Genomic DNA, 24,081 nt, shown 5'->3' with positions numbered 1-24,081 from the left:
CGAGCCATGCGCGCTCGGCGGCGGGCGGGCAGCGCGCTCCGCGCACGGCAGCCGGGCCCTTCCTCCCCGCGGGACGGGACCGCTCGCGGACTAAAACTCTGTGGATACAATGAAGTGGCTCTGGGACTCTTGGTTTAGCAGGAAAAATTAAATAAACCCCAATGTAAGTTTCTCTCTTTTTATTTTGTTCGTTGGTTGGTTTGCTCGGTAATAAAATGATAATAAAAAGGAAGAAACGGAAAGGATTCCCGGTTCAGAGCGTGTCGCGGAGGAGGAATGAGTAGTGCCGGGGTTTTCCCTAACCCAAAGTTTCCCTGGAGGTGGCACCGGCACCGCGACCGTCCCGTCCGAGCAGGGCGGCAGAGAGGGACCGGGGCTGGAGCAGAGGGAAGTTGGCGCAGGAAAGCTTGCTATATCCTCTGTGGAAGCAGAGGATATAGAATCATTATAGAATCATAGAATCATATTGCTGCTTAAAGGTAATTCTGGCAGAGATTCCGTTTAGTCTCCGTCTTGCTTCCGCACCCAGAAGTGCCGGGAAGAACAAACAGCGCAGAAAATACTCTGCAATTGTTCAGTGGATGTTATCTGGTGTCAGATGTGTTGGAGTGGAAATCTAGTGGCAGATGTTGAAGGGAAGAAATGAGCTGGACTGGTCATTTCTGTAATGGCAGGGAAAATGTATCATTCTTCCCTATGGTAAGGGTGTTACTGGTATTACTTGTTGTAAGAACTGACATATTTTAAGTGTGTTTCTTAATGGCACCAAGTTGTTTGTAGAACACATTGGCTTAAAAAATTTGGAGTTTTACCTGGCACAAATTAAAACTTGACTTGTCTCATGTAAATAAAAGTGAATTGGGGAGAGCTCTGCTGCACTCCAGCAAGGTGATCATGTTTTTATCAAGGCAGCCCTGAGGGGAACAGTAACATACTGGGAGCACAGTGAGAGAGAACAAAAGCTGAATTAAAGCAAAACTTATGCAACCGAAGTGTGGCTGCAATGGAAATAAATCAGACCTTTCCATTTTATTTTTTCTTGGAGATTTGGGTGAGGAGGTGGAGATGAGCTTCTAAAAAGTGAATAAGCACACGAGCCAGGCACATCTATGGCAACAGGTCTCGTTTTGCCATGCAGAGGCTGAGCTGAGCCTTGCGAGTGCTTGAGCCAAGCTTTTCCAGTCGCAGCCGGGGCAGTGGCTGCTCCTGCAGACGAGCCTTGGATCCGGAGGAGTTGGTGGCCCCGATTTCTCCCACTGTCGGGCTGGCGAGCAGCCCTTCCCAAAACACAGGGTGCATGGTGGAATAAACACGGTGATTCAAAGAGGATTTGTCAATACTAAAAATAAACAGGCCCGCAGATGTGTCCTAGAGGGTCATGTCCAGGCACAGCATTTTCGGGGCCAATGAGCCGATTTCGGCGATTTTCCGTCTGTGTGTCCTGTCCAAGGTGCTGAAGTTCATTTTGCTGCAATTTCCCGGGATTTCGGGGCTTGGCAGAACTGGTCTTGGAGGCTTCCTGTGGTCTTAAACCGGCGAGGGGGTCCCCCCCCGGGTGGCATGAAGAAAAAGCAGGGATGTGTTTTCAGACACGTATATTTGATCCGTGCTTTTGGCGTGGGGAAGCAGACCAGGTGGAGACGCAGATGGATCCGGCAGATCCCATAAGCTTGTGGTGGCAGAGAATTGGAAAGGTCAGAGCTGTGAGGCAGTGAGGAGTGAAGCCCTCTTATTCGAATGGACCAAGAGAGTGCTGGTTTTGGAAGTGTTACTTCTGCTGGTTTGGGTGCATTGCCTTAGGAGACACAGTTCCAAAAAAGTTGAGGGGAGCCCTGCGTAAGGACAGGATGGGAATGATACAGCTGGAATTGGAGTGATGTCCACTGGTTTTGTTAATATTTTTTAATCTGGTGTAACCTTTTCAAGTGGCAGATGTGGTTGACAGAGAGCTTCAGAGACAGAAGATCCTTAATAAAAAATATTGTGTCTTTTTGGGGCAAACGTCTCAACATGTAAGCAATGGAAGTTGTGGTATTTTTAGATTAATGTGCCAAAAGCTCTCAGCCTTGAGTAGTGGAGTTTATGTAACTTTGGTGGGGGGCAGATCACAGTATTGCCAGAAATAATCACAGATTAATATTTTACTGAACTTGCTCATGACTGCAGTTGGATGTTGTAGCATGGTTTTTTCTCAGCTCTTGTCGCTCATTCTGAATCATCCATAGGGCAGCTTTGCTCTTCTGTCTGAGGCTCTGAGGGTTTTACAAGCATGAAGGGTCAGCTTCTAAAGGCAGAGTTCTCACACAGAAGTGGTTTGTGCTGTAAGGAGCCCTGCAGATTTAAAGCATGCCAGGGCTCTGTACAGTGTGGCAGAACGGATCCTGTTTCATTCCCTCAACCATTCGTCAGAGGTCACAAAGGTATTCAGTTGCATCATTGGGTATGTAGCCTAAATACCTTGACCATGAAGGGGGTATGTAGACCACGAGACTTTGTGACTCTGAATGACAGCCCATGGGTACAGACTTTAAAACTGCAACTGAGTTGAGAGCATTTCATTCCTGGCTTGAACCAGAAAGTGGCCTCGGTTCTCGCTGTGATGGACTAACACCTGTGGCACCAGCTACCGCCTCCCAGGACCTTTACATGTGACAGGAAAAGGTTGAGTAGTTGCTGTGTTATTGATCTAAACACGTTGTCAAAATTATGTTTAAAAATTTACTGATAGGAAACGTCATCCTGACTGTGAGATTAATGAAATACAGCTACTTTTAATTTCTTTAAATATCCTATTTATGATGTCAGATGGGGATTTAACTTCTCATTACCTTTTTATGTTCAGTGTCTTGAAAGAATCCTTTGTGCATGTATGGGAGTAAAGAGCATTTTGGGTGGCATCTTAGACCATGTTGGTGGTCATTTGGAAATCCTAGTCCTGCTTTCAGAGGGAACTTATTGTCATCTGTTATCACCTTTAGTGCCTTAGTTTTTGAAAGCTCAACTTGAAAAACATAAAAGGGACCTGTTGTTTTCAGAGGGTGGATGCTCAGTTCTTCCTGAAAATTGCTACCTCGTAAATTGTCTCTGATGATTTACTCCGTAAAATTATAGCCCTGATTGTTAAAAGGTGACAACAACTAATTTCTCAGTTCTCTTAAACAGAACTTTGGTAACTCAGAAGCAGTATCATCCTTAAATATTCACTTGAATTTCTGCTTTGTGTTTACACATTGTCTTGAGGTAGGGCCTTAATCATGGTATAAAGCAATTTACAGTTGAAGTTCTGTCATTGCTTCTCCCTTTCACCATCTAACCTGGAGCAAAACACATTAAGTATATTGGGTATATTTCTGTTTGCTTGTAGTGAATATCTCTTCCATGGTGCTGTGGATGATTGCAATCAGTTCAGATAAACATGCATTTATTTATCCTTTAAATAGGATTGTCCTTATGAACACCTACCCAAAGGAAACCCTGGCTATATTTCCATTGGTCTTGGTTTATTATTTACTCTGCAGACCAAACTGAGAAGCCCACTTTGACCTGGCTCCGTCTCTTTGGGTTTCTCTTGCAAAGTGACAGTTTCTAAATCAGGAAGGAAATCAGGTCACATTTCTGGCTCTACAGGATTTATCTCATTGCTCTTCTTTCAAAGTAATTAGAGTTACTAATAATGAGGAAAAGAAAACTTTTCCAGAACTGAAATGTCCCTAACTCCTCTCTCCTTCTGGCAGTTTTTGTGTCACTGGAGAGACCCAGGTAGTTCAGAAACTTTGTTGTGTAGAATCCTTCTGCTCTGTTACACACACAGTGTCTTCCTTTCAATGCAGCTGCAGGTGGTCTGCTCACCTTTATAAATATATCTTCTTTCCCTTAGAATTGTGTTTCCTTATTTATTTCCCAATAATTCTGGAGCTGGTGTTACTAGCTCCGGGCTGTCCACTTGTAGTGAGTGAGATCCCAGATTTCAGCTTGGGAGAAGAATAACAACACATTTATTACAGTTATCCCCTGTCCCTGTCCCCCAGCTGGCTCAGGACAGAGTGATTTTGTTAAATTCATGCAGTACCAGCTGTCACAACCACTGTTTGTACCCCTCCTTTTCTGGTTTCTAATCAGTCTGAGTTCACAGAGGCAACTTCCCATGAAAGATGGCAAAAGAACCACAAAAAATTCCCTCTCTTCTCACACTCCCACCTTTGAGGAGGTGTAGCTCAGCCTCCCACCAGGAGGTCACCTTGTGAGTCATTAAAGAGCAGAATTTTGTCAAAAGATCCCTTATCTTTCATGGCAAAAACATGTCTCACTGCTCTTTGTATTGAACAAAGCCTTTGTTAATCACTGTTCTGCATAGCCAGAATGGCCTGAGTTTTATTTTTATCATTATATTGCAAGAGCTTTTTGAATGTAGATATTTGACACATCAAATAATACTGTTGTACCAAAACACGCAGAAAAAATTAAAAATTCTGCTAAGCTCCAAGTTTTCTCTTTACCCTTTTTTATTTAATTATAAAATTAGAAGTTTACTTTTAGGTTGTGGAATAAATAAGTCCATACTTCACTGGACTGTTTATTTCATCTCTCATCTTGAATTGAGTTTTCCCAGTTTGCTAAACTTTTGCTTTTTCCTGCAATGCTGAGAGCCCTGCCAACAGGTTGTAGATTCTTTTTAAAGCTTTCTGGATTCCTAAGGCACTAAAACTGCTCTGCACCCAAGTTACTGTTTGAAAGATATCTGCAACTCGTACTTTATTAGTTTTTAATCCAACTCTAGTATTAAATATCTAAAAAAGTTTTACTGATTTTATTTGCAAGTGTATAAAAGCTAGGTGACTGAATGCAGATCATGGGCACAATTAAGGTGTGTTGGAAGAAATGAGTTCTTTTTCAATATTCATGGCACTTGAAGGCTGACTGTGAACACTAAGCCAGGTTTTAGGGTTTTCAAGGGGTCTTGGGAGGTGGGAGTTGGGCCTGAAGTTTTTTTCCTTGCTGATTTTAAGTCTTTAGAGAAAACAAAAAAAAAAATCTTCTTTATCATTTTTTATACAAAGTTATCGAAAACTTGTTCATGGGCATTTTTTTTTTTTTTTAAGATCAAATAGCTGAAGATAGGTTAGAGACTATCTTTTTAAGCCAAAATCCGTTCTTAAACACTGTATTAGTTCTAAAGGTATTTTTCTATGTTTCTTTTCTTTATCATAATGAAATGGAAAATTTGACCCCCTAAAATGGACAGTTTTGTTAGAGGCTGGATACGCCACTGGTGCTCCTGGCTGGCTTGCAGCAAGTTGAGTCTAACAAGCTTTGCTTCAGGTTTAACAGAACCTTGGTCTTGGGAAACCAAAACAGGACAGCACAGAGGGATCAGTTCTGGTTATTTCCTGAGAAAAAAAAAATCCCCCCCTGCAGGAACCAGCTCAGATTTTGTGCCCCACTGCCAGCCCATTCCAGCCCTCCTAGGAGCGTCCCTGCTGCAAGGTCAGACACTGCCCTGGGAAACGAACTTTAAAGAAAGAGATGATAAAGAAAAAAAAAAAAGCCCCCTCCCCATGGTGTAAAGTTCATAAAGAGGAGCAACTCTGTCAAGAAGTTTTTTGTTTTTAAGCAGTCATGCAGCCACCAGAAGCGGGCAGAGCTTTAGGGAGAGCAATGTTAGCGGGAGGCTTTTGGGAGAGGAGAAAGGAGCATCATTAAAGTGTTACAGCCTGACCTGTAGACAGGCACTTAGTGTTGTCTGAGGCCTGACACGCTGCTAGCACGTTACATAATGCACAATTATAAAATCACACTAAAGCCTCTTTAAAATACCTGCCTGATTATAACAGGGTAATTATGCCGCGTTTAATAGAGCTGAGTGCTGCGGGGAAGGGACCCCCCTGCACCAAACTTGTTCCTGCGCCTTCCATCCCGGATGCAGCCGGCGGTGCCAAACCCTTGGAAGCCCTCGACCCTCCAAAAGCCCCTCGGGTGTGTGCCTGTGCCCCGTTTCGCTCTCGTGTTACAGGGCTTGTCCTTTCCTTCCGGACGCATTTCTGGCTCTCGCTGCTCCCCATATTAGTCCAGCCAGCGCGGCGTGACGCGGCCGCCCTCTCTCGCTCCCTCCCCGGGGCCGAGCACATCGCCTCCGGTGCATTCCCTAGCTCGGTCCCCAGCCTCCGACACGGCACATCGCCTCGGGTGCGTCCCCCGCCCTGTCCCCAGCCCTGTCCCCAGCCTCCGCCACCGCGCATCGTCCCCAGCCGGGTCCCAGCCTCCGCCGCCGCGCTGTGCCCCGCAGCTCCCCTGCTGCCGGAGGGGCAAAGGCCAGCCGTGTCTGCAGCGAGAGGGTCTGCACAGCACTGCAAGTATCTTGACAACTTTTTAAATTTATTTTTCCCCACCCCCCCCGTCTTTATCTCTTTTCAACAGCGTCTCACGTCGGGAGGTCTGGTGCGGCGCGGTGCCCGCGTGTAGTTCCCATTCAGCGGTGAGCTCTGGGTCCCTTGGGAGATCGCCCCAAGTTCCCCGGCTTTGCCGAGGTTCTCGCAGCTCTTCCCTCGCCCTCGTCCATCAAACAGAGGGATGAGTCCTCTCCTCGGCTCTGCCGGCGTAAATCCAGATCGATTTGTTCGACTTCAGCAGAGCTAATCCAGATTTACACAGCCCTTTCCCCGAGGACTTCCCCCGTTTTTTGCTCCGGGTGACCGTCAGTGGGCCAATGTCAAAATACATCTGATCTAGGCAGATTCCCTGTCTACAGATATTAATTATTGCCTGGGAAAAGTTTCTGAGGAAGAGCAGTTGGATTTGAAAACAATATACAAATTCTGTTGCTAATTTTAGAAAGTAAGGGGGATTTTTCCCCCTCCTGTTGAAACTAAATATAATTTGAAAGATAATGTACAAAGACTTAAATATAGCCTGCAATTATACATGGCATATGAATAGTTTCTCTTGGTTTTAACATGTTTGGTTTATTTTTCCATCTTTCTTAGCAGGCAGCTGTTAGATAAAGGGAGAAAAGTAAATAGTTGTTATGAAACCATACGTCATAGCTACAAGGAATAATTAAGAAAAAGGAATTAGCATAATTATATGGGAAGATAAAGACTAAACAAATCCTTTCTGTGCTTCATCCCCTTGCCACATCATTCTATGACACCTCTGTAGTAGTACTTTAGCTAAAGAAGTACTTGAGAACTTCTAGAACAAATTTCCTGTAGGTCCATCATGTTCCTGTTCCTGCTGGATTCAGGCAGTTTTGAACTGAGGCTCTGGATCCTTCACAGGAAGATGAAATTGGGGTAGAAGGTTTCCTAAGAAAATCCCTGGGTTCTTGAGTTCCCTTGTCCTTGGTGGAAATTTTACTTGAGTTGTACTGAGTTTGCTTTTCTATGAATTTGCTCAACTTGACAACCTCCAAAAGTTTTGTTGCGTCCACACGGTGCCTGAGCAAGCACCCACAAGGTGTACAGAGGTCCTGGCGTGAACAACTTGCTTTTTCTGGCAGTTGTGAAACACAGCTCTGCTCCTCAAGTGCTGTTACATCTGGAAAAAATTGTTCTTTTGGTTAAAAGTTTCTTGTGTTTTTCCCTGTCTTGGGAAACCTGAACAGTGCTGGGCTGGAGGGTCTTGCTCTGAGTGTTGTGTGCTCAATAGTCAGGACCCAGTAAAGCTTTTTATCTGCTTCTAAGGACAGGCCAGAAAGAACCTGGGAACACTGCACTGGGTCACATATCACCTTTTTTTACACAGGTATGGAGAATGGCATAAAAGACCCTCAAAATAATAATGAGTACTTAAAAGACACCCCAAAATGATGGCTGTAGACTCCTGGGAACAAAGCAAGTGGCTGTGTATGAGGCTGTGATCCAAAAACATTGAAATATTCTGGGCTGTGGTTTTCTTTTATTAATTAGTCTAAGTGATGTTCAGAACCTGAAACCAAGGCTTTTAGACACATCTCTGGTGCCTAATTCTGCTCAGTATCTCATAACAGGGTGAATCAGGAGACTGTTTATTGAAGTCAGTGATGCAGTGTCGATGTAAAAGCGACAGAAGGGAGATGGAGGATTTGTTTACGAGCAGAAAAGTCCCCTGGACAGTTTAACACTAACAGAGAAAATTACTGAATAGCTGCAAAGCACAGAGCTTAAATGTAGCTGAAATAAGTCTTCTGGAGCATTTCCAGAACTATTTTAAGGGCCTGATCCAGAGCCTGATGAAGCCAAAGGTAAAGCTCTTTTTGACTTCTTCAGATCCGACATTACATTTCAAAACATCATTCCCTCTCTGGAATTCTCTAAAGCTGTCTCCTAGGTGGTTTTTAATTAACTATTATGCCAGATGTAATGTCTTGTGTATCCCTTTAGTACTTGGATTTATTAACTATAAGAAATAATAGTATAATGCCTTTGTTGCACAGGAAATTATGATTTTCTGTGTAGTCATTAGTTGCGCAAGCCATTTAAACTCATCTTTTGTTGCTTGGCATTTCCATTGGTTCACCAGTGTGTATCTGTCTTATTCTGTAGCTTTTGAATCCACTGGACAACTTGATTCAGAGGTTCAGGACTAAGGGATGTTGGCTTTTGCAAGTGCTGTTAAAGAATGTTGCTGGGTTGAGAGTAGAGAGGCTCAAAGGAGCATCACATGTCAGAAAGCAACTGTGTGGTGACCCAGCCACGTACATTACAGAATTTTTATTGTGTTATTCCACATTATATTCTATTTTATGTTTAGTGTCCCATTGTTAGGTCAGTGGCTGCTTCACCTCCATCACTCAGGTCCGTGAGAACAGGTAATGCCAGGTGTAGGCTGTAATTGCATTGTTTTAAAGGGAGCTTGCAAACAAAACCCTGGGGTCTCAGTGCATTTTGAAATAATCTGAAAAGGCTCCGTCATGTGGATTCAGCTCGGATCCAAGCCTGCTGAAAACCCTTATTGGCTTCAGGAGGTTGTGGATAGGTCTTTGTGTCCAAGGAGGAGTGGGTGTTAGGGGTCGGGTACCAAGGGTGCCTTGAGCTGTGAGAGAGCCTGGTCCTGTTGAAAGACTGGAGGAGGTGACAGAGGGACAAAGATGATGTACCCTCCTTCTTTAATGCTGCCCCATGGCTTTGCAGCCGAGTCTGCCTCTGTGCAGGGAGGATGTTTGACTGTACTGGCACTGCATCAGATAGGGATTAATAACTATATGTAAAAGACAACTTTTATTTGTCTTTTATATTATAAAAAATATAATATAAAATTATATCTTTATTTTTAAAAAATCAGGAATGGAGCAAGGATATTGAAAATGCCATTTCCAGCTCCATCCGTGGCATACTCCCCATTTTGGCCTGTTGTGGTGTCAGATGGGACGTTTGTGCCCACCTATTGCAAGAAGCTGGTGCAAACCAGAATGAGAGGCAGCAGGGATCTCTCTGAGGATCCCTTGCCTTGTGTGCACCCATGCACTGAGGCTGTGGCTGTTTCTCCCCCAGCCCTTGCCCTGCCCATCGCTGCGAGGAAGGGAAAATGGAGGGTGTCCCTGACCCCGGTAATCTCCAGCTGCCACCGAGCCTCCCGGGAGGCACCCGTGGCCAGCACAGATTAACACAGCCCACAGCAGGGACTGGCCTGCAGCCAGCATGGCCCCGGGATCAAAGGAGCATGGAGGTGGCTGAGAGCCACCTTCGGGCCCCTCCTCCTCGCCTCGCTCTGCAGCAGCTTTTGCCTTCCCTGCTGAATCAAACCCACCCTCTGCAGATCAAAGTGCCTCTTTCCCTGTGTCTTGTGCAGGGTGTTGGTGTCCAAGGTGTGGTTTCAGAGCTGACAATTGGATAAAGTGTGCAGGCTCTTGCTTGGGGAGTAACATGGATGTGTGCTGGCTGCCTTTTTTCTTGATGGGCAGAAACGGGGTGTTCTGACCCCAAAGGATGAAGGATGGTGCAAAGCTGGGAACCATCATGAGGCTGTCACAGGCAGATCCAGTGCAGAGGCTTGGAACCATCATGAGGCTGTCACAGGCAGATCCAGTGCAGAGCATAATGAGCTGTGCCCAGTTCTCTGCAGTGTCCTTGCTGGCCCAGCGGCCTCTAGGAGGAAAGGAGCAGGAGGGAACTTCTCCAGCATTATTTTAGAGTTCCAAAGGTCACAAGAAGCCAGGGAAGGCACAGAAATTGGCATCACAGCACTGAAAATGGTGTATTTGAATGGCAAGCTGGTGCCTTGTTTTGGTTTGCAGTGGATGGCCTAAGTAAGAAGCTTTATTTCTGTTAGAGAGGTTATTTTTGAGGGCTGATTGTTTGCTACGATCAGGAGGAAAGTGGTTTAAGACATATTTTAGAAGAATTATCAGTGTTGTCCTCATCAGTTCCAGCAGCCCTCATGCCCCAAAACACAGAGGCTATTTCATGGCTGAGCCTTTTCAGGAAGGTCCCTCATCCCATGCACTCCCTTTGGACACTTTGATTTTCAGCTTCTCATCCCTGGGCCGATAGCAGCTCTGTGCTGACCAGCACTGCACAGCCACACAGCTGCCAACAACCAGCCCTGGGCTTGAGAGGTTTGTTTTCCAAGGTGGGGCTGGCTGGTGCCAGCTGCACTGTTTTTACGGTGGGATGGTCCCTGGGGGTGGCCAGGGATCAACCCTGCCTTAACTTCTGTGCACCTGTTGTGTTACCCCTTCTCAACAGTACCCCAAAATCCTGCTCAGGCAGGAAACAACCTGAGCAACAACCTGGAGGAATGCAAGGGAATTTTCTCCTCTTGTTCAGTGGTCCAGAGTCCCACCCTGAATGCAGAGCATGATCACTTCATGCTCATTTTAAATTGTGTCAGCTGAACATGCATGCTGGTTTGCAGGACCATGTGGCCCAGGGCAGGATTCAAAAAGCAGCATCTCACACATTTGGGTCTGTGGGATGTCAAATACGTTGAATATTTTTTTTCCCAATGCCAGTTTGGAAGCTAGTTTTATAGTCACAGCTAGCATTGCAAATGTTTGAGTGGTTCCCTGGTACATGATTTCTTCCAGGAGGCTCCTACAACTTTAATGAATGTGAAAGTTGTGAATAACATGGGAGGTCATTGCTTATAGCAGCTACAGCATGTATTAGGCTGCCCATCAGTCTTGCTGTTAGAGCACTCTGCAGAATTCAATAAGCAATGTTATTTACTCTGTTGTCTTTAGGAGCTTGAGAAACTTCCCAAAATGTCTTATAATCCAGGAAAAAGCTTTGCTTTTGCAAAGCAACTTTGCTTCATTGATGGCATTTCTTCACTTTGGTTACTGAATGGCAGGCTAAAAATAGATTTAAAAAAAACCAAACCAGTATTGAGATCAATCGCTAATTGATTTTGACTTGTCATATCCAGTTAAAAGCAGAACCAATGCTTTCTGAAATGTTACTGATGTTCTGGAGCTTTGTAAAGCTGCATATGAGAGAATGCATCAATAACAGAGTGTAAGATCTCTTAATTTGGGCTTCATACAGAGTTTTAGGCATGTAAATGTCAGACTAAAGTTCAAGGGTTCATCAAAGTCCTGTGAGAATCTCCAGTGTCAATGAAATTCCTGTTAAAAACTGTCCTGTGAGGCTTTGCTGCCTGCAAGTGCTGGTTTCTTGAAACGAAAGTTGCATGGATTGTTGAAGAAAAGGCCTTCACAGGGTAAAGGGGTGGCTGAAGAGAGTTTCTGAGCAGGAAACAATGAAAGAACTGCCGTGGGATCTGCCACAGGAGCCAAGCTCAGCTGCTTTGCTCCAGCAGTGAGTCAGCTGGGGCCACCATCCTGGAGGGCAGGAACACTCTGTGTGGCTCTGTCCCCACACCTCCAGTGGGACCAGGGGCTTGGCTTGTATCTCCAGCGCTAGAGATGCTGGAAATCACTCTTTCCCAGAGGCAGGAGGGCAGGCAGGGACCAGTGCTGTGCTTGGCATCACCCTGACGGCTCCCCATCCTCACCCTCCCTCTCCAGAAGCACCTCCCGGCTTGCTCTGCTGAGGCTGCCGCTTTTCTGGATGGTTTTCCCTGGACTGCCAGCCTTGTGCCTTTGAGGGGGGATGGAGGGAGGGGAGAGCCAAAACAGGGGACAGCCTATTTTTAGGCTGACTATCTCCCACTCCCTGGAAGGCCGGGTGCCAATTAGGTGGTGTGGCGGGGTGACGCTCGCCTGTCTGTAATGCAGCCTGCCGGCAGAAAGGGAGCAGAGCTTTGAGACATCTTTCTGTACCAAGGGACCCCGAGCCTGTCTAGATTTTTGCAGTGATGTTTATTTTGTGCTGTTGCATCTGCTCATTTTTATCTGGGTGGCTTCCTCCTCCCTCCCATCACAGTTTATAACAGAGCTCCGTGCACACCGTGTCATGCGGTGTTTTGAAGTCCAAGTACATGGTTTTGGCTTGTGCCTTTCTGTTCCTTTTGTAGTGGGATAAGAAAGAAAAGACTGGAAAATTTAGGCTCAACTCCATAATTTAGACATTATAAAGCCATGAAATAAAACTGTGATCATCTACTCTGTCTCCAGAATAGCAGAGGGCTCCTCATAATTAGTATTTTTTTCAGCTACAGCATGTACTGTCAAGAAAAGAGGAATTGGGCAGGATGGATTTTTCATCCTTCAGTCTTTGGTAGGTTATTAGTCTCTGGTAAAGCATAGTTAAATGATTTTCTTTAAAGTGTACACATTACACCTAATTAATATTTCTTTTGTTCCAGTTCTTGACCACTGGATTTCTCCTATATTATTCTGACAGAGTGCAAAGTACTCTGTAATAAGGAGTAGTAATGTTTTAGCTGTGTTTGTCCAAGGGTGCTGGTACCACTGTGATTAATTAATCCCTTTCCATTTTCTTTGGTGTGATCGAGCTCTTTGCAGCGTTTACTATGAGCCTGATTTCCAGTCCATAATTGTCTTTAATGATACTTCCTTAAACCTTTCTGATTTATCAGCACAACCCTTGTGCTTTGGACATCAGAACAAAAATGGTGTAATGTTCCCATCAGTTTCTATCACTGTTCCCTGAGCCCTGATTAACCAAACCCTGCATCAGCTCTTCTGCTTTTTCCCTCAGAAAGCAGGAATGTTTTCAGTCCCTCACATCTTTCTGTTTATCCACATAAAACACTGCCACAATTGTGGTTTTCTTCTTGTGCTTCACCACAGTGTCCCAGTACTTTGGAAAGCAGCACTGACATTCAGAGTACATATTGGCCAAATCTGTAGGAACTCTAGGTTCAACTATCATAACTTGTTGATATAGAAAGTCTAGCTAAGGAAACCAGGGTATTTTAGACTCCTTTTGTACATCTTTATCAGTCTTAAATGCAAAATGTCATTCTCAGCATATTATTGCTCCATTACATGGATTTTTCCCCAGTACAGAACAGAAATAGGTATTGAACATTTCTGCCCTTTCTGTGCTGTTGTGTCTGATGGTACTTAAGGGATACATTTTGTTCCTTATGTGTTTGAAAAGTTCCTTTTTGCCCTTAAAAAGGCCAGCAATTTCTCTAGCTGCAGTTTTGTCACTGATTCTTTCTATTCTAACACAAGAACCTGTGTTACGTGTTATATTATTCTTGACTTCCTTTCTTTTTTAAGAAAGCATTTTGCACTCTGGGGTGTGTGCAGCATTTTGGTTGTCATGGGATAGGAGGTAAAAACTTTTCTGAGCTCTTTCAATGTCCAGGAAGAGTGACTGCACAGGCTCTGCACAACATGGCCAACACAGGGTTGGAAGGATGAAGCTGATATTTGGAGAGAACTGGGGAAATAGGAAAGTGAAATTTCCCCTGCTTCTCATTAAGGATGAAATTCTTTCTCTGCAGAAAGCCTCAGCAAAACAGATTTGGTTCACATCATCACCAAAGCTCGAAGCATCCCTTTTATCAAGGGACAGACTAAGGGGGTTTTAAACCTCCAGATATTGATCCATGACAGTTGATACAAGTTCCCACATCATGTCATCATGGCCACCACAAATCAAAATATGGTTGTGATATCATGCTTCTTCTGTGTTTCTGCTGGCAGCCCACACATAACTGGCGCTTAGAGAAGTGACACCAGGGTCCAAACCAGAATCATCATCCTACAGCCACTGTCCTTCTGCAGCCGAGCAGTGAAGTGCTCCTCTTTGGCTTCATCCTTAGCTGGAGACTGCAACAAAACAGCACCATTGGGGCACTCTGTCCCCAGCCTCTGTCCCCAGCACACTCTTGCTGGGCTGAAACACTCAGGACTTTGGGAGAAGTTCTCTGCTCTGTGGGAAAACCCAGGCTGGGAGGTGAGCTACAGCCCTGGATCACTGAGCTGAGCACCAGGGTCTGTGAGGAGGAAGGATAACTTCCCAAACCACAGCTGAAGCCCTGCAGAGCAGTGAGGTTTTCTTTAATTTGCTGGAAGTATCAGAATTCAGTCTTTCAGACCTCCTGATGCTGGAGTCCATTAGCAAGACACACAAGTCTTGGCTTTGACTGAACATGAACTCTGGGCTGATGCATATTTATTTATTAATATTTTCTGTTTCGTGCTGCTGATTGTCCCAGATGCAGGGGAGGGAAATGACTTTCAAATGAGAAGATTTTTCTTAAGCCTAGAGCATAGCTGTACTTGGAATGCAAACTTTAATCAGTTGCTTGATGGAGAAATATGTAATAAAAGTGCAATCTCTGCTGGGTTCCCTTTCATCCCAGTATCAGCTGTAGGGTTGTACCCCTTGGAAGAAATATAGATTGTGTGCAAAATAATTTAGGCTCTTTGTAACAATCTTATTGCAGAGATCATCTACCTTTCTTGTGTGTTTATTTATCTTATTTATCACAGCAGTGATAAATATTAATAATAGTGATAAACGTGTCTTGGTTGGGAAGCTCTGCTTCACTGACTTTTTTGGGGAAGCTGAGTATTTATAGTTTTGAGATTTTCTAAGTCTTACTCTTGGATTCAAGTGTCTTCTACTTCAGTTCAGCAGCTCCTGGGTTCCTGGGCTCTCAGACACAGGAGTGTCCTTAACCCCAAGGAGGCATCACTTCTTCCAGCAGCCCAAATCCTCTTGCCCCACGCACTTTGCAGGCAGTCACAACGCAAGCACGAGGAAACTCCACTGAAGGGCAGTGGTAACTCTCTGTGGCTGATTTCATGAGCTTTTTTTTTTTTTTAATAGTACCATAAAGTAATAAATTTGCCTTCTGAGAACATGGAGTCAGATCCATCATTCCATGAGGGTCCCTACAAATACAATATTCCTGCTGGCTGAAAGCAAAGCCAACCAAAGAGACAGGGATGCCCCAAGTGGCCTTAATAGAATGAGAACTTCCCTAACAAGAGTATCCAACCTCCTCCAATCAGGCTGCAGAAGAGATTTTAAACAATCTTCTCAATCTTAGGAAGCACAAACACTCCTCAGAGCAAATGACTTTCAGTCAGTTCCAGTCTCCCTGGCCAGGCTTTAACTCAGCACTTCCTATAGAAGAGAAGAGTCGAGGGTCCATATCATCCTTCCCATCCCACTGTGCCCAAGGGGCAACCCAAACCCTGACAGCTTTTGCTTTGCACCTAGAAAAGAATCCTGGGTGCTCCTGTAAATGGTTGCAGTAAAGAGCTACTGGAGGAGGCTATTTTTTTTTTTTTTTTTTCAGGGCAAAACCAGAGAGGCTACTTAGCATAGTTTTACATGCTGCTAATGTGGTTTTATTGCTTCTAGGACCTGACCTACTATCGTTATGTGCTGCTGTGGATGCTTTTACTCATTTGGAGCTGGTCCAGGGATCTCTAATGGGGCTGTGCACTGCATGACCTAGGTGTGCTCAGCATGACACCATCCCCTGCACTGGGAGAGCTGGTTTATCACACTGCTGAGGACTGGGAGGACTGGGAAATTGTGCCAGCATCATGCTCTACCTTGTGTTGGAGTCTGGATCTTGTGGAGTGCTGGGTGATGGAGGCAGGGACACCCCTGTTATCCCCATCACCACACAGGCCATGGGTTTCTTAATGCTCCATTGTAGACTTGCTCTGTGCACACAGAGCACTTCAGTACAAGCACTGCTGTGCAGGGGATGTGGTGAGCTGTGAGTCATCCCCCACTGCTCCTAATGAGAAATCCAACAGATTCCAAATTAGAAATGGACAAAGAATGGTTTTTGGGATTCACCTCTCCCTGCACTACTGAGCCTGGGAGTATTGCAGCCAAAATAATGAGTCTTAATATTATCCCTTTAGCCCTATAAGCATTTCCCTCAGTGGTATATTTAGCAACATAAATTATGTTTTGTATGTGTTTGGTGCTCCTCATTTTGGCCTTCCTTCCCACTCTACAGCCTCAAATTGCTGAAGTGATTGTGTGTTGTTTGTTGTGCTTTACAAGGTTTCTTGACAGCTATCAGCTTTTTACATTTGGTACAGCTTTTCCCCTCCACGTATATAATGCTGATCCAGGCAATAACATCTTGGCTGCAAGGCCAGTTTCTTTCTGAAATGCTTAAATACAGACAGAGAAAATCTTATTTTGATAAGCAGTGACTTCTATGCCTGAATAACTCATAGAGACCTAGTCTGTATTTTGAAAATCTGAATGTCTCTCCTTTGTTACCAAAGTAGTAATTCTATATTGGAATTGGCAAAAAAAATTTGTATCACAGAGGTGAAATATTTGGATGACAATGTGATTTTACTTCTGGGTGCTGTGACCAACAGCACATGTGTTTTGATTTAGGCTAAAGGAGAGGATCACACCTTGTGTTACTTGCCATGATTTTTAAGTTATATTTTTTAGGGGCAGGGCGTTGATTGTCCAGACACTGCTCCTGGGTTTTATTGTCTATGAGACTTCACTTGTTTCTCCAGGAGAAAGGAATGGGTGAAGGCACAACAGAGTGACCACAGGGCTGGAGTGAGGGTCAGACAGAGCTCCTTGGAGACTGATCCACTTGGGCTGGGAAGCTCTGCAGTTCCTCCCAGTTCAGCCAGCCTTGAGGAAGCTTGGGCTGGCCTGAGATAACCTCTAAAGGAAGGGCTGCAGCAGCTGAGGCAAAGGGAATAATAATTTTGGAGGAGAGGAATAGCAATCCAGAGAGGAGGGCCTGTGTCTTCCTGAGAATGGGAGATCACCCTGAGAGTTGTTGGGCACTCTTGAGTTGTCTGAGTGAGGTACCTGGGTTTTCAATGACACTGCCAAACTGGGATGCAAAAATGAGGCACTGGATTTCAAAGAAGTGAAAATGAGATAGTTGGAAAGAGAAAACCCAGACCAACCAAGCAAAACAAGCAAACAACCAAACACACAAAAAAAACCCCCTCACCAGCAGGTGTTTAATTGGACAGAAATAATTTAAGAATTCTTTCACCACACAGGGCACAGTTTTTCTTACTTTACAAAGGTAAAACTGAGGGCAAATTGCTTGCTCAAAGTGTTGTAGGAATGACACAGCCAGAGGGTTGCCCCAACACCATACACTAGTAAATGAATTTTTTGTCCATTTCTTCAAACCTCCACAGAGATCTCCAGAAAGCCACTTCCAGTCCCAGGGACCCAATGAAGGATCTTTCCACCCATGTCTTTCCAGAACTTCTCTCTTCACCACCATTCATTTATTTTTCCCAACTCCTTCCCACTCCTGCCTCGAATTCTGCTTAGGTGAGCATTCCCCATCGCCTTGCTTTTGCTTCCTTCCAATCAGAAGCACCTCCCGCCCCAAGAGACAGCACTGGATTCATTGTTTTCACGGACAGGAGCAGTGTGAGCATTCCTCCCATGGTTAATCAGGTGTAGAGAAAAGAGCACAACATGTGTGGCCTTGTTTGACCCCAGACACTGCCAGGAGGTGCCTCTGCATTGGTGCTGTGTGAACTTGGAGCATCTGTGCTCTCACCATGTGCTTTGCTGAGGCAGGATGGTTAAAATGTGCTGCTGAGGTGATGAAACACAGAAAAGCTTTTGTCTTCCAAGGTCTGTGCTGCTCTCCAGCCCTCTGAATGTATCTCTCCTGGGGTCTGCCCAGCGTTTTTTCTGCGTGGAGTTTGCTGTGCATGTCAAGACTGTGCTGTAGGAGCATGAGGGCATTCAAAGCATGTTGGCATGAGTGGTTCTAACCGTGATTCTGAAAATGCATGCTCAGCAAAACTGCTGAAAATGTGCCGGAGAACTTAGCTACAAGAGTGCACCTGTGAAATATTTAAAAAGTAGTCAAAGAGGGGGAAAAGTGAAGAGCAAATGGAGGAGAAAGTGTGCTGCTAGTTCAGCAGAAAAGACAATTGTACCTGCTGGTAGCAAGAACAACTTCATCATCTGATGCATGGAACTCTTCCAGCTTGTCACAACCAATACTGCACACCCAAGGCTATTTGTTGCATTAGCAATGAACCAGAGAGTGCAGGGGGCTGCAGCTCCTCTTGGCACATAGGCTGGGCACCAGCTTCTGCCTGTGCAGGTGCTGCTCTACTTGGACAGGAGAGGAAAAGGTGAAGATGTGAAATAGCATCGGGGTCACGCTGTGTTTCCCACCTCCTCTGAACTGGGTGTTGATCAAGCCCAAGTGCAAAGTCAAGCCTCAAGTATTATCTACTATTTTGTGAGGGGGATTTAAAAGACACCTATCACCCTGCTGCTGAGGTTTGTGTTGCTGTGGCTAAGAGAGGACCAGTTTTTATTTTTTGGCAGGGGAGGACACAGGAGCAGCTGCCTCTAGATCCCAAATGGCAGCTCAAAAGTTGAGCTAAGGAGAAATCGGCATTCAGCTGTAAATGAAGAAAGACATCAATTATCCTACTCTGAATTCAGCCAAGATTGAGGGGAGATATTTTTCACAGATTGTGTGAATTCCAGAGACAGAGCCTGTCTTAGGGGCACAGCTCAGCTCCATCACAGAGAACTGCATCAGTACTGGTATAGCTGAGGCTAAAATCTTTCTTGGAGTTTGTTGCTAAGGACTTTCCTGCTGAATGATGCACAGGAATGAATCAGCAGTGAGATGTGTATTTCATATGTAACGTGCTCAAGTGGTGTGATTTGTTCAGAAGGAAGATTGCCTCACTATGTTCTTGACAAGAGTCTTGAAAGTTGGAGTTCCACTGAGTGTGTTGCAATAATGCAGCCTTGCAGTGCCAGAGACCTGAATGAACTTGGTGTGATCTCCATTTCATATCTTCTGTATACCTGAAAGAAACTCCTCTACAGGCAGAAATAAACCTCCAGGTCACAACTGACCCACAGGGCACATGCCAGACAAGATGACAAAGAAGAAAGCCCACAAAACTTTTGTTTAAATCACATGGAGGTAGCTGTGTGCTGGACTTCAGTCTGTTTTATCTTATTGGAGGTAAAATCATCTGCCTTTCCTCAAGATTCCTGTCAGTTCCAGGAGAGACAAGCAAGCTGCACCTTCTGGAAAAGGATTGCAAAGTAGAATCATTGACTTTCATGGTGGAACTACATAATCAACCATACTGGACTTTGCAATCCAGAGTTTTCTCAGCATCTGAGACCTGAACAGATCTGTTCACAGAATGAAGGAATACAGAAATGACAGTAATGAGGGAAGAGCAAATAGATGAACTCTCATGTGGGGAAAAAGTTTGTACTAACTTGCCTCCTGACAGGAGCCCTGGGGCTGCCTTCTAGACAAGACTTGCAGGAAATGCAGACAGTAAATCCTGCATCCTAGAGATGGATGAGCATGTGTGACATTGAAAATAACAAGCTGGTTAATAATGATGGAGTTTTTGTTTATTGTGTATACAGGCTGCATGGAAGTGCTCATGAGGGCAGGAGAAAGAAAGAGAGCACAAGGTTCCCAGAGATCACAGAGACTGACCTTTCACATCTGCACTTACCAACCCAGAAAAAAGCAAGTCCAAGTGTGATTTGGCCTTCCTGACACCTGGAGCCTTGTCCTTCCAATTTTCAAAGCCAGCAGTTTGAGTTTGCCTGTCAGGTGGTGATTTTGAGGTGAGAGCTGCCTCCAGAATCAGAGCTGACTGATGGGAAAGCAGCTTGGCTGTGGAGCAGGGAGATGATCTCCCATTGTGGGCATAATTGCTGCATTCCTTAACTGGGAGAGGAGTGGAGCAAGCCTGCCTCGGTAGGACTTACATGGAAATGGCATTTTTAGGGGAATGTTTGAAATGCATCTTACAGGCACCCAGTTAAATACTCCTCTCAGTCTGGCCACAGGCCAGTTTAGAGTCCTTTGAACTTCTTGCCCTCCAGGCAGAACCCAGGGTTGAGTTTTCCTACCACTTCCAGGATGCCAGGTCATTGCTATCCCCAGAGAAGAGAGCCCAGCTGCCTAAAGTCTCGCCCCCAGCTCTGTTTGTCTTATTGGCCCTGATCGTGGTTTCTCAGCCTCATCCAAAGGCAGGCATTGTTTTCTGCAGCTTCTGTGGCACTGTGTCCACTGGCAGACCTCTGTTTTTAGCAGGGTTAGGAGTCAGACCACAGCTGGTAGCCAGGCAGTCTGCCAGTGTGCTGGGCACATCAGCCATTTCTCATGATATAGAGCAGCTGAGCTAGATTTTTTATTTTTTTTTGTGTGCATGTGTAAGCTTTGAAACACGTTGAGCTTGCCATGTGGGAAAAAGTTCTGTTAGTCCCGTGCTTGCCTGCATCCAATTGTGGTAAGGGCACAAGAGTTTGGGAGCATATTTCTGCTCCCGGCTTACAACTTGCTCTCATCATATCGTGCCTGCATGCACAGAACCTCCTGGTGAGACACCAAGGTCCTGTTTCTAGCTGCAGATCCTCAGTGTGTAGGCAGGGAAATAAAACTAAAAGAGTGGGTAAATTCAGAGGCTGCTTCTGCAGCTCTCGTGCACCATATGCTGCTCTCGGGAGAGCAGGATTTCAGCCCCGACCATCAGGCTCCTGTGGGAGTGTTTCACTGCTGCTTTGCTGCCCTGGACAGAAGCTTTGCAGGAAGTTATTGCCCCTGAACCAAAAGCAGAGCTGAGTGGCTTTCATGGTCTTGTTATTCTGCTTGGCCCTGCTTTAAGGGATTGATTCATGTTATCAGTGGTGGTTTCCTCCTCTTTCTTCAGGAGCTAAGTTTTAGACTTTACTCTTTCAAGGCAGAAAAGGATGAGAGAGGAAGCCACAATTTTAATCCCTGCACAGACACACTGGTTCTGCTTTTCTGAGGTTATTATCCTTATACAGTGAAAATAAAACTCCCACTGCTTTGAGAGTGGCAAAACTAATTTAACATGATTTCCTATGGGTCTAGTTCATTTACCTTTAATTCATCCTTCCAAGCCCATGGTTTCTTCCTGACCACTTGTGAGGCTAAATGGCACTGTGTGCAATGGCTTTTTGAAGATTCCTTTGCAGCCCTAAACTGATGGACATGCTGACTTCCAACTCTCAGAATGGATAAGGGGTTGGAGGCACACAACAGAGGAGGCACAAACTCCCACTGATTTATGTTACTTAGCTCTCCATTTCTATACCATCAGTTTAGCATGTCTGAAATAACTACATCTGTCTCAAGTGTGGTTGAAATTGGCCAATGGATTCAAAAGTTATTAGAGGGGATTAAAAGACAGACAGCATGACCAGATAAGCCTTTTTTCCTCAGGAAACTAGGCTAAAAAGGGAAAAAAAAAAACAACTAGTGCAAGGACTCCTGTGATGTCCTCTCTTCATCCTGTTTTTTTCACTGTCTGGGGTAGTTAATACTAAAAGCTCTGAGTATTTACAGAGGATTGGTGCAGCATCAAAAGAAATGGTGCTCTCCTTTCCTCTGACTGTTTATTTACATTACACCTGCAATGTTGAATGTCATCAGTCCACTGATGTGGCTGTGACCCACTGGGTCCCCTGTCTCAGCAACTGAAGTTGGGTGTGTGTGAGAAGTGGCTTGGAGTTACTCACATCTGAACCCCCCTGGCCCAAAACAGGATTGAGCTTCCAGGAGACAAGCCCCATGGATTTGTCCTTGTTTGTTGAGCGGCTGGGAGACAAGGCAAGCCATTTCTTATCCTTGAGCAGGTGATGAAGACTCTGCTGCGTCTTCTCAGTTAAGATGTGAACATGGAAATATTTCAGTTGAGTAGGTAAAATAGGCTGTGCCTGTCTCAGCCTCAAATACACCCTTGACTGGCACCTTCCACAATGGACAGCCAGTGGAATCTGCCAGTGGCTGCAGACCTTGGCAGGTGGGGAAGCCCACGAGGTGCTTGGGCTCTGGGGAAGAGGATGCCCCTCTGCATGCACAGCAAATCTGATGACCCTTTGATCCCTGTGCACATCTCAGAGCAAACTCAGTGGATTGTGATCCCATGATCCCAGAGGAGTGCTGCGAAGGGGTTGGATTTGATGGAGCCTTTAATCTGAGAGAAGAGGGCTGGGAAAATATTTAGCACCAGTTGCAAGAAGAAAAAGAGTTGAAGCTTGTGCAGGTATTAAGACTTGGAATTTAATTTCAAGCTAAAGATAGGTATGTTCCTGGAGATGGATCTTGAAATATGAAGAAAAGATATGAAGTTAGGATTTGGGGTTCTGGTTATCTTGGCATTTCTAGCCCAATTTTCTGTGTTCCTGTTTATATAGCACAGCTGGTACAGCCCTTCAAACTGACACAGAAATCCAAAAGTAAAAGGAATAGCTGTCAGTGAACCTGCCACCCCCATACACAAATCCAGTGAGGCAGCTGGGCTGTAATGTTCCTCCCCCCTTCCTGCTCCTGTGACATCCCTCTTGTCCCAGGATGTCCTTCAAAGCATTGCTGGGGCCCACGAGGTGGCTTTGAAGAGCAGGATGGGGAATGACCTCCAGCTGACAGCCTGGAGAGACTGTCCTGTCCCCCTGCACCAGCAGGGCTGTGGTTCTAGCACTTTCTGAGCATTCTCAGGGACCAGAATTTTGATGGCTCAGAATCAGTGCTTTTAACTCTTATTTGGAGGAATCTGGGTGAGTTGGTCAGTGAAGGGGTTGCTTGAGGTGATGGACATCAGATTAAGTTCACACCTGCCAAGGAAAATGTTTCACCTGGTGCTGTTTGGGCTTTCAGACCTTCTGAGTGTGTCCCACCCCAGCTCAGGGTGCAGCTGCACTTTCTGTATGGGGAGGCAGAGGATGATGGGCTGCAGGGAAAAAGCTTTGGAAAGATGGGATGCCTTCATCTCACTGGTGGAAGAGGTAAATAACCTCACACTTTTCTGCCTTTTGTCAATCCACAGCATGTTTGTCCAATGCAAAATAATTTAATCTGGTGCTACTGTCAAGGAACAAAAAATAGCAACAGGAATTTTTGGGGCTGGCTTCAATTTAGAGGCTCAAAATGTTTGTACAGAGTTGGAAATCCTTTCTTGCCCTTCCCCCTCAGCTGGGCACTTAACATGGTGAAGGAATGCGTGATACCCTGCCTGCTCCTCGGGATTAGTAATTTGCTTTGTTGTCTGCATTAATCTAAAGCCCTGACGATGCAGCAGAACCTCAGCCAAGTTCCTCCTTGGAAGAGTTTGGGAGGAGGGAATTTATGTGGTGTGTGAAACAAATCTCTGTGTTAAAAAGGACCATTTTCTGTCACCCTGCTGTCCTGCAGGGACCAAGCTGCCCTTACCCTGCTCCATCAGGTGTGCAGCTGGGGGGAACCCCCTGTCCCCCTGCAGCCAGGAAAAGCTCTGAAAGCAGCTCCATGTCAAAGAGCAGCTTCCCAGCTGAAGTCTGGCATTCCCTCTGCTCCTGGGGACTGCAGAGCTGCTGCCTTTTGGTGACTTGCTCTCCAGAGGCTGAGAAGAGAGACTTTCTGCCCCTGCCTGTGCTGGTTATGGGAGATGTGGGTGCATGGTCTGTGCTCCAGGAGTGGCTCATCCCCACGCCTGAAGATTGCAAAGTCCCTTACAAAGAATGCCTCTACCCAGGCCCTCATCCCTTGGCAATGTTTTTCCTATTCAAGGTTCTGCCAAGTGCTTCTCCCACCCCAACCCCCTGCTGGAACAGGCTCACACCCCTTGTTTTCCTTTGCTGCTGATTTGTGGTGGTTTATTTTTCTTCCTGTGCCACAAGAGGTACTGCCTGACATAACCTAACCCTGACAGACTCCTGATAGCAGCTTCCTCCCACCCTCCTCATTCCCGTTCATCTTGTGGCTCATTTTGAAATTGTCATTATTTCATCC

At 45.4% G+C, this 24,081-nt stretch overlaps 1 protein-coding gene across 4 annotated transcripts in view; it reads left to right on the top strand.

Moving 5' to 3' along the window:
- The window catches only part of LOC121337971 (sodium channel protein type 5 subunit alpha-like), a 215,118-nt gene continuing 191,037 nt past the window's right edge, over positions 1 to 24,081 (top strand). For 3 of the 4 annotated variants that reach the window (XM_041408460.1, XM_041408459.1, XM_041408457.1), the window contains exon 1: positions 1 to 163. The gene's annotated coding sequence lies outside the window, so the exon portion shown is untranslated. Of the gene's footprint in view, positions 164 to 2,578; positions 2,662 to 24,081 lie in introns of those variants that run through there. The other variant, XM_041408458.1, reaches the window with a different exon arrangement.

This window comes from Onychostruthus taczanowskii, unplaced genomic scaffold (genome assembly GCF_017590055.1).
Source record: "Onychostruthus taczanowskii isolate IOZ18803 unplaced genomic scaffold, ASM1759005v1 scaffold3, whole genome shotgun sequence".
NCBI lineage: Eukaryota > Metazoa > Chordata > Aves > Passeriformes > Passeridae > Onychostruthus > Onychostruthus taczanowskii.
This window is presented reverse-complemented; position numbering and strand designations above follow the sequence as displayed.